The sequence below is a fragment of the Triticum urartu genome, chromosome 6 (assembly GCF_003073215.2).
Source record: "Triticum urartu cultivar G1812 chromosome 6, Tu2.1, whole genome shotgun sequence".
NCBI lineage: Eukaryota > Viridiplantae > Streptophyta > Magnoliopsida > Poales > Poaceae > Triticum > Triticum urartu.
Window position 1 is genome coordinate 66,571,364 of NC_053027.1, and position 7,487 is coordinate 66,578,850.

Consider the following 7,487-nt stretch of genomic DNA (forward strand, 5'->3'; position numbering starts at 1 on the left):
TATGGTATATACCCAAAAACCTAATTGTTTACCGAATAAACCGAAGTAAAAAAATATGTATATATCTTGGGGAGAACAACCATACAAGTAGTCGTTTTTTGTACATAAGCTAGATTTCTTGTTAAGCGCATCCATTTTTCTTGTAACATAGTCATACTTCTCTTCGAAAGAATGCTAAGCACGTCCATAACCATCGAATCATATACACTCTCATATAGTTATATACTCTTTGTATAAAAAGATATGTGTTTTGAGTCATAAATTTGCAAACTATTATATGACATTTTCAAATTCGCGTCAACTTTGGTTTTTATGGTATATACTGAAACAATTTGGTATATACCGAAACCAAACCATATCTAAATTTCATACTGCATTTACCGAAGTATTAATGACGTACTAACCAAAAACCATATAAACCGAACCATGTAAACCGAATAAATCGAATGCACAGAGTGAAATGGGTCGGGCCTGAGCCTGATATCTAGGCCCGACGGCCAGATCGGGCCAGGTCCGAGCCTAGGTTTTTTGCAGCGGGCATTGTTAGGCCCATCCCGAAGCTTGGGCCTGGTATACACGTGACGCACCCAGTTCACCACACACCCATCCCGTCCAGTGCCTCGCGTCCGTTCTCTCCTTCCAAAGTTACACAACACTGTGAGGCAACACAATGTTGGGGAACACAGTATTTCAAAAAATTTCCTACGATCACGCAAGTTCTATCTAGGAGATGCATAGCAACAAGCGGGGAGAGTGTGTCCACGTACCCTCGTAGACCGAAAGCGGAAGCGTTTAGTAATGCGGTTGATGTAGTCGAACGTCTTCGCGATCCAACTGATCCAAGTACCGAACGCACGGCACCTCCGCGATCTGCACACGTTCAGCTCGGTGACGTCCCTCGAACTCTTGATCCAGTTAAGGCCGAGGGAGAGTTTCGTTAACACGACGGCATGGTGACGGTGATGATGAAGTTACCGGCGCAGGGCTTCGCCTAAGCACTACAACAAATATGACCGAGGTATAAAACTGTGGAGGGGGGCACCGCACACGGCTAAGTGATTGTCTGTTGTGCCTTTGGGGTGCCCCTGCCCCCGTATATAAAGGAGGGGAGGAGGAGGTTGGGCAACAAGGGGTGCGCCAGGGAGAGGGGAGTCCTACTAGGACTCCAGTCCTAGTAGGATTCGGCCCCACCCTTTTTTCCTTCTACCGGAGGGGGAAAAGGGGAAGGAGAGGGAGTAGGAGAAGGAAAGGGGGGTGGCGGCCCCTTCCCAAGTCCAATTCTCGGAGGGGGGTGTCGTAGTTCTAAGTCTGACAGTAGAAAGGGGGGTACGTAGGAGGAGGCAAGATCCTAGCTACGATGAGGTTGTGCATGCAAGATTTACGAGTTCAGGCCCTTCTCGGAGGAAGTAACAACCCTACGTCTCGGTGCCCTGAGGCGGTCGACTGGATTATGCGTGAAGTTACAGGGGGTGCGAACCCTTGTGCTAGAGGAGGGGGTGGCTTATATAGAGTGCGCCAGGACCCCAGCCGTTCCATGTTACACAGGGTTCAATGTACATTAAGGTGAGACGTTACTGGTAACGCCAGCAGTAAAGACATATAAATGATCATTAACACTACGGAGTGAACGCTTGACCATTGCCATCCTGAGTGACTTTAGATCTTATGTACTCCGAGTGGTTTCTTGTTTGGTCGAGTGATGATATACTGGTGAAATGGAATTGGGTTATCCGAGTGGAATTGTTGGTCGAGTGGGTTGCACTCTGAGGTGATTCCAGTCGGTGAAAACTGATGTGTCTTGAATGCCGTTGATCTTGGGGTACTGACCTTGGGGAGGGCATCTAGGTCAGGCCTATTACCCTACCCTAGGTACATGTACTCGTCATTAGCCCCCGAATGGATCGAGGTCCGAGGGTAGAAGAGGTTGAAGATGGTTCCGACTCAGTTCTCATGCTTCGGGGGCATCATACCTGTGTTGGTGAACCACGCTGGACCTTCAACTTTATTTTCAATCGCCTTGATCCATTCAGAATTTTGTCGAGTGAATTTATCCTGGAACGCTTTGAGTGTTGGAGTCGAACGAAATCTTCGGCGTGACTGATTGCGCCATTCTCGGATCTCACGGGATCCGAAATTTGGGGAAGCGCGTGGGACGGAGAGCGTCGCAGTAATCGAGATGTATTAGGTAGGGGCACCTCAATTTCCATGCCGCCTTTTTCTCCACGTACCGAGCGCGCGGCTATTGCGGGATTTGACAGGATCTCTCGGGCCCGCATGTCAGTCACTCAGATACGGGCGAATAAAAGGCTTCGCGGCTGGTGTGCCTGCGCAGCGCATCCCATTCCCCTTCTCCTTCCTCTGTTTCTTCATCTCTTCCTCCGCCACTCTCGACACCCCCGCACCACCCATGAGCAGTCCGCGGCGATGGGGAAGGACAAGACGGCGGATCTGGAGCGTGCCAAGAAGGCGACGGTGACGGAGGCGGGGAAGCCGAAGGGTAAGAAGATGAGTCAGGGGGGGATCTTCCTCGAGGTCCGGCCTGCCGCCTGGCTGGATCCAGGGCGACTGGATTCGCTCCACGATTCAGCTGGAGGATGTGGAGGATCTGGCCGCATGGGACTTGATTGCCTATGAATCCTGGAGGCTTCCTGGCAATGAGACCGAGCCGCAGCCGCAGGAGGGTGAGTACGTCCTCCTTGCGACTCATGTTGACTGCGGTTTCTCTCTGCCTCCTCATCATTTCTTTCAGGGTTTTCTAAACTTCTTTGGAAGCCAACTTCATCACTTTTCCCCCAACACCATCACGTACCTCGCTGCGTTCGTTCCTATGTGTGAAAATTTCTTGGGCTGTCGACCGCATTGGGGTCTCTTCAAACACATCTTGACCTATCGCTCCCAGTCCGTGAAAAAAGCTAATCCAAATGACGAGAAGACTCATTTGATCCAGATGTGTGGAGGTCTAGGTATTCAAATGAGAAACAAAAGTGCCTTTCCAGCCGTGATCCTACCCGAGTCAGTCAGAGGGTGGCAGTCTACATGGTTCTACTGCAAGGACCAACCGACTCCTGGTCAGTCGACCGGTCTCCCTCCCTTCTCCATGGAACAAGTCCAATAGCCCACTTCTTTGAAAGTAACTCCAGCAGAGAGAGCAAATGTGAACATGCTGATGGAACGAGTAGTCCAATTGGTTCGAGACGGCGTGACCGGCATGGACTTGCTAGAAGTGTTTCTCAGTCGACGCGTTCAGCCACTCCAGGCCGGCGATCATCTTATGTGGATGCAATCGGGCATTGAGGACGCTACTTGGATCCACCCGGAGGAGGTCACCAAAGAGAAGGTGGAGCTGTGGTTGCAGGGCATCACTGGGAACAAAGATAACCCCTATCGTGGAATTGTCACGGCAGATGTCCTAGTGTGAGGACTTAGTCATTGAGCCATCACGATGATGTTAGCTTAAAGGGGTTAATCAGGACAAAGGACACAAGGATTTTATACTGGTTCGGCCCCTTGCGGTGAAGGTGAAAGCCTAATCCAGTTGTAGGTGGTATTGCTAGGGTTTCGATGAGCAGGAAGCGAATACGCTTGACCTGGCTCTCGATCTCTTCTTTCTTCTCCTAAGCCACCGCTGGGTCATCCCCTTATATACACGGGTTGACACCCTGCGGCCTACAGAGTCCTGGCCGGCTTATACAACGTATCCGGCTCAGTGACCTTTCTTTCCTACCTTACAAAACAAGTCTACATACATGGCGGTTTGTATCCGTGGGCTTTAAGCCATTCCGGGTTTGGGCCCTCTACCAAGCTTATCTATGAACCGCCATATGCTCTTGGGCTTCATTGAGATGAATCGCCATAGGGATGACCCGGCCCCTCCTGGGCGGGTCATACCTAATAGTTATATCCCCAACATTAGGCTCCAGGTTGATTTGAACTTGTTCATGTCAATCTTCAACACTTAGAAAAATCCTTCCTCCTCTTATTGTGAAGTATTGTAACCGCCATGACGTCACATCCGAAAGTTACGATAACCCAACATGACGTCACCTGCAATTAATGTTATATAGAATCCAAATCTTAATTAATCTTTTTCTTTACCGACTCTCCAAAAATCGAGGCGCCCATGCCAACACATATCCATTTTACTCTTCCTCGATTCCCGCGCCTGCCGTTTGTACTTCTAGGCCTATAAATAGGGCCACAGAGTCACCTTCCATTCTTCTCATTTTCCTTCTCGCCTTCTTCCTCCTCACGACGCATCGACTTGCACAAGCTCCGCCACCGTCAACCTTCGTCCTCGACCTCAACTCCGGCCGCTGCATCACCCTGATCAGACCAGAGAACCGCGGTGCCACTCCACTGCCCTAACGGCATCAATAAGCCATCCCTTCTTTCGCCATAGATCTGCCATTAGGTTTCATCGGTGTTCGTCGATGTTCGTCGCTGCCCTTCTTTCTCTTTGTTTTAATCCATGGACTAGATCCTAAAACCACATGAATCTTTGAGCGGTAGTATAGTTTTTAGCACCTATTTTTGATACTAGAATATATCCTCATCGCAACAGATCTCTTCTAGGGCACCTCTTCCTTTCCACTGTTGCCTATGTAGGTTTCGAGTTTATTTTATTTTCTAAACAGCGGTAGATCTGAATTTGTGGCCTCAACCAGTGGAACCTGTTTGTCCTAACACTTAGCAAATTATAGCCTTGGTAGATCTTGAACGTCTTTAGTCATGGCGACTTATTCTGCCGGCTTATCATTACTTCATATATCATAAGCCCTTGCTTAAGCCGCCATTCTGAACATGCACTGTACTTGTTAACTTGCAATTTTATCAACCATCTTGAGCCGGTAAATTATTTTCTGTCTTTTAGGTTGTCCTTTCACCATGCCGCCCAAGACAATCACGACCTGCAACTGGGTTCCCTCCACCGTCACTGAGAGCATCTTGAAGGATTTTGTCACCGTTGGATATTTGACAGATAAGAGTGTCATGCATTACCGTGCTCCTGACCTGGGCGAAGAGAGACCTCAGCCTAAGGACGGTGAAGTTATCGTATTGACTGATCATATGAACCGGGGCTTCTCGCCATCCGGCTCTAAATTCTTTAGAGATATCCTACACTTCTTCAAACTCCATCCGCAAGACATTGGACCCAATTCCATATCAAGTCTTTGCAAGGTATACCTTCAAGAAGAGCCTAGTGTTGAGCTTTTTAGAGAGTACTTCTACTTGAACCGGCAGAACAAGTTCACAAATGGGCTCAGCCTGGAGCTTGGCGAGATTTCAATTCAACGCAGATGATACGCCGTCATCCCTCAAGTTGCTCTGCCAAGCCATCCTAAAGACTGGAACCAAACATGGTTCTACTGCAAAGATATCTCGCCGTCTGATGAAAATTCATTGCCGGGTTATCGTGCTGAGCGTCTCGACTCAAATTACCAACTCCCTGATAAACTTACCGCCGCCGAACGCAAGAAACTTGTCCCTAAATCAAAAAAGTTCAAGCCTTGCTAGGAAACGACTTAACTGGAGTCGACTTAATCCGCTGCTGGGTCACATGGCGGATCATACCCTTAAGTCGCCGATCCGGCTTGATGTGTACATATACCGGAGGAACAGATGATCCCTTACGCCATAGCTCTCTACAAATGACTGAATAGGGCATCATTGAGATGGCAATGATGACCCACAAGTGTAGGGTATCTATCGTAGACTTTTCGATAAGTAAGAGTGTCGAACCCAACGAGGAGCAGAAGGAAATGATAAGCGGTTTTCAGCAAGGTATTCTCTGCAAGCACTGAAATTATCGGTAACAGATAGTTTTGTGATAAGGTAATTTGTAACGGGTAACAAGTAATAAAAGTAAATAAGGTGCAGCAAGATGGCCCAATCCTTTTTGTAGCAAAGGACAAGCCTGGACAAACTCTTATATAAAGGAAAGCCCTCCCGAGGACACATGGGAATTATCGTCAAGCTAGTTTTCATCACGCTCATATGATTCGCATTCGGTACTTTGATAATTTGATATGTGGGTGGACCGGTGCTTGGGTACTGTCATTCCTTGGACAAGCATCCCACTTATGATTAACCCCTATTGCAAACATCCGCAACTACAACAGAAGTATTAAGGTAAATCTAACTGTCGTGGGTTTGTCACGGCAGATGTCCTTGTGAAGGGACTAAGTCATGGAGCCATCGCAACGGGTTAGCTTAAAGAGGTTAAACCGGACAAGGAGACACGGGGAGTTTATACTAGTTCGGCCCCTTCGGTGAAGGTAAAAGCCTACGTCTAGTTGTGATTGGTATTGCTGGGGTTTCGAAGGCCAGGGAGCGAATCCACTTTGTCTGGCTCTCGAGTTGTTGTCTCTCTTCTAAACCACTGCCGGGTCGTCCCTTTATATACATAGGTTGACGCACGCCGGTTCACGGAGTCCCGAAGCCGGATCATAAACGTGTTCGGTTCAGTCTCTACACTTCCTATCTTACAATGCAAGTTACATAATTAGGTCGGTTTACATCTACAGGCCTTAACTCGCCTCTGGGCCTTGGGCCTTCATAAAGCGCCATCATTCTTACATCTTCATGGGCTTCTAATCTTCGTAAAGCTAACCTGGCTATTCCCGGCTGGTTTACATCCAGTAGTAATATCCCCAACATTAGGCCCCAGATTGGTTTGAACTTGTTCATGGCAATCTTCAATACTTAGAAAAATTCCTCCCTTGCATCTTCACCTTGATGTTGTAAACCGCCGTGACGTCATACTTCAGGATCATGATAGACCGCCCTGACGTCATCTATCTGTTGAAGCTGAAGATTACCTTCATTAATACATATCCAGTCATCGAAGCGACACCATTATTAACTATCCGTTTTTGAGCTCCTCGATTCCCGCACTTGTCGCCTTATTGCTTCACCTTATAAATAGGGCCACGGGTCCTTATCATTTTTCACCTCGTCTCATTCGCTTCTTCTTCCTCCTCGCGACACCTCCGCACCTGAGCGCCGCCACCATCGTCAAGCCTCGCCTCTGCCTCACCATTGGCCGCTGCATCAACCTGTTCGTACCAGAGTTCCGCAGCATACCTCTGCTGCTTCCGCGGCCGCAGTAAGTCCTTTCCTCCTTCCTTAGATTCATTAGGGTTTCCCTGTTCTTCGCAGTTCTCTGAACTTCATCAGTGCTTCGGTGCTGTTCTTTACTGTTCCTCCTTAGTCTATAGATGGACACTTCACGCTTGACGTATCCCTTGCCGTGGCTAATCTTCTGTTACCACCACAAACCCTTATGCACAAAAAACTGATCTAGTCCTTCATAAACTATTTCAGGTCCTACCCTTTTTAGATCAAAATATTTTTGCCTTTCTGTCTTCAGTAGATCCAAAATTCCCATGTGATCCTGTGAAACTTGTTTTTCCTTACTTAGCCCTTTTTGCCTTAGATCTGTATCTTCTATACTACATAGGCGGTTTACCTTTGTAAAAATAATCTAT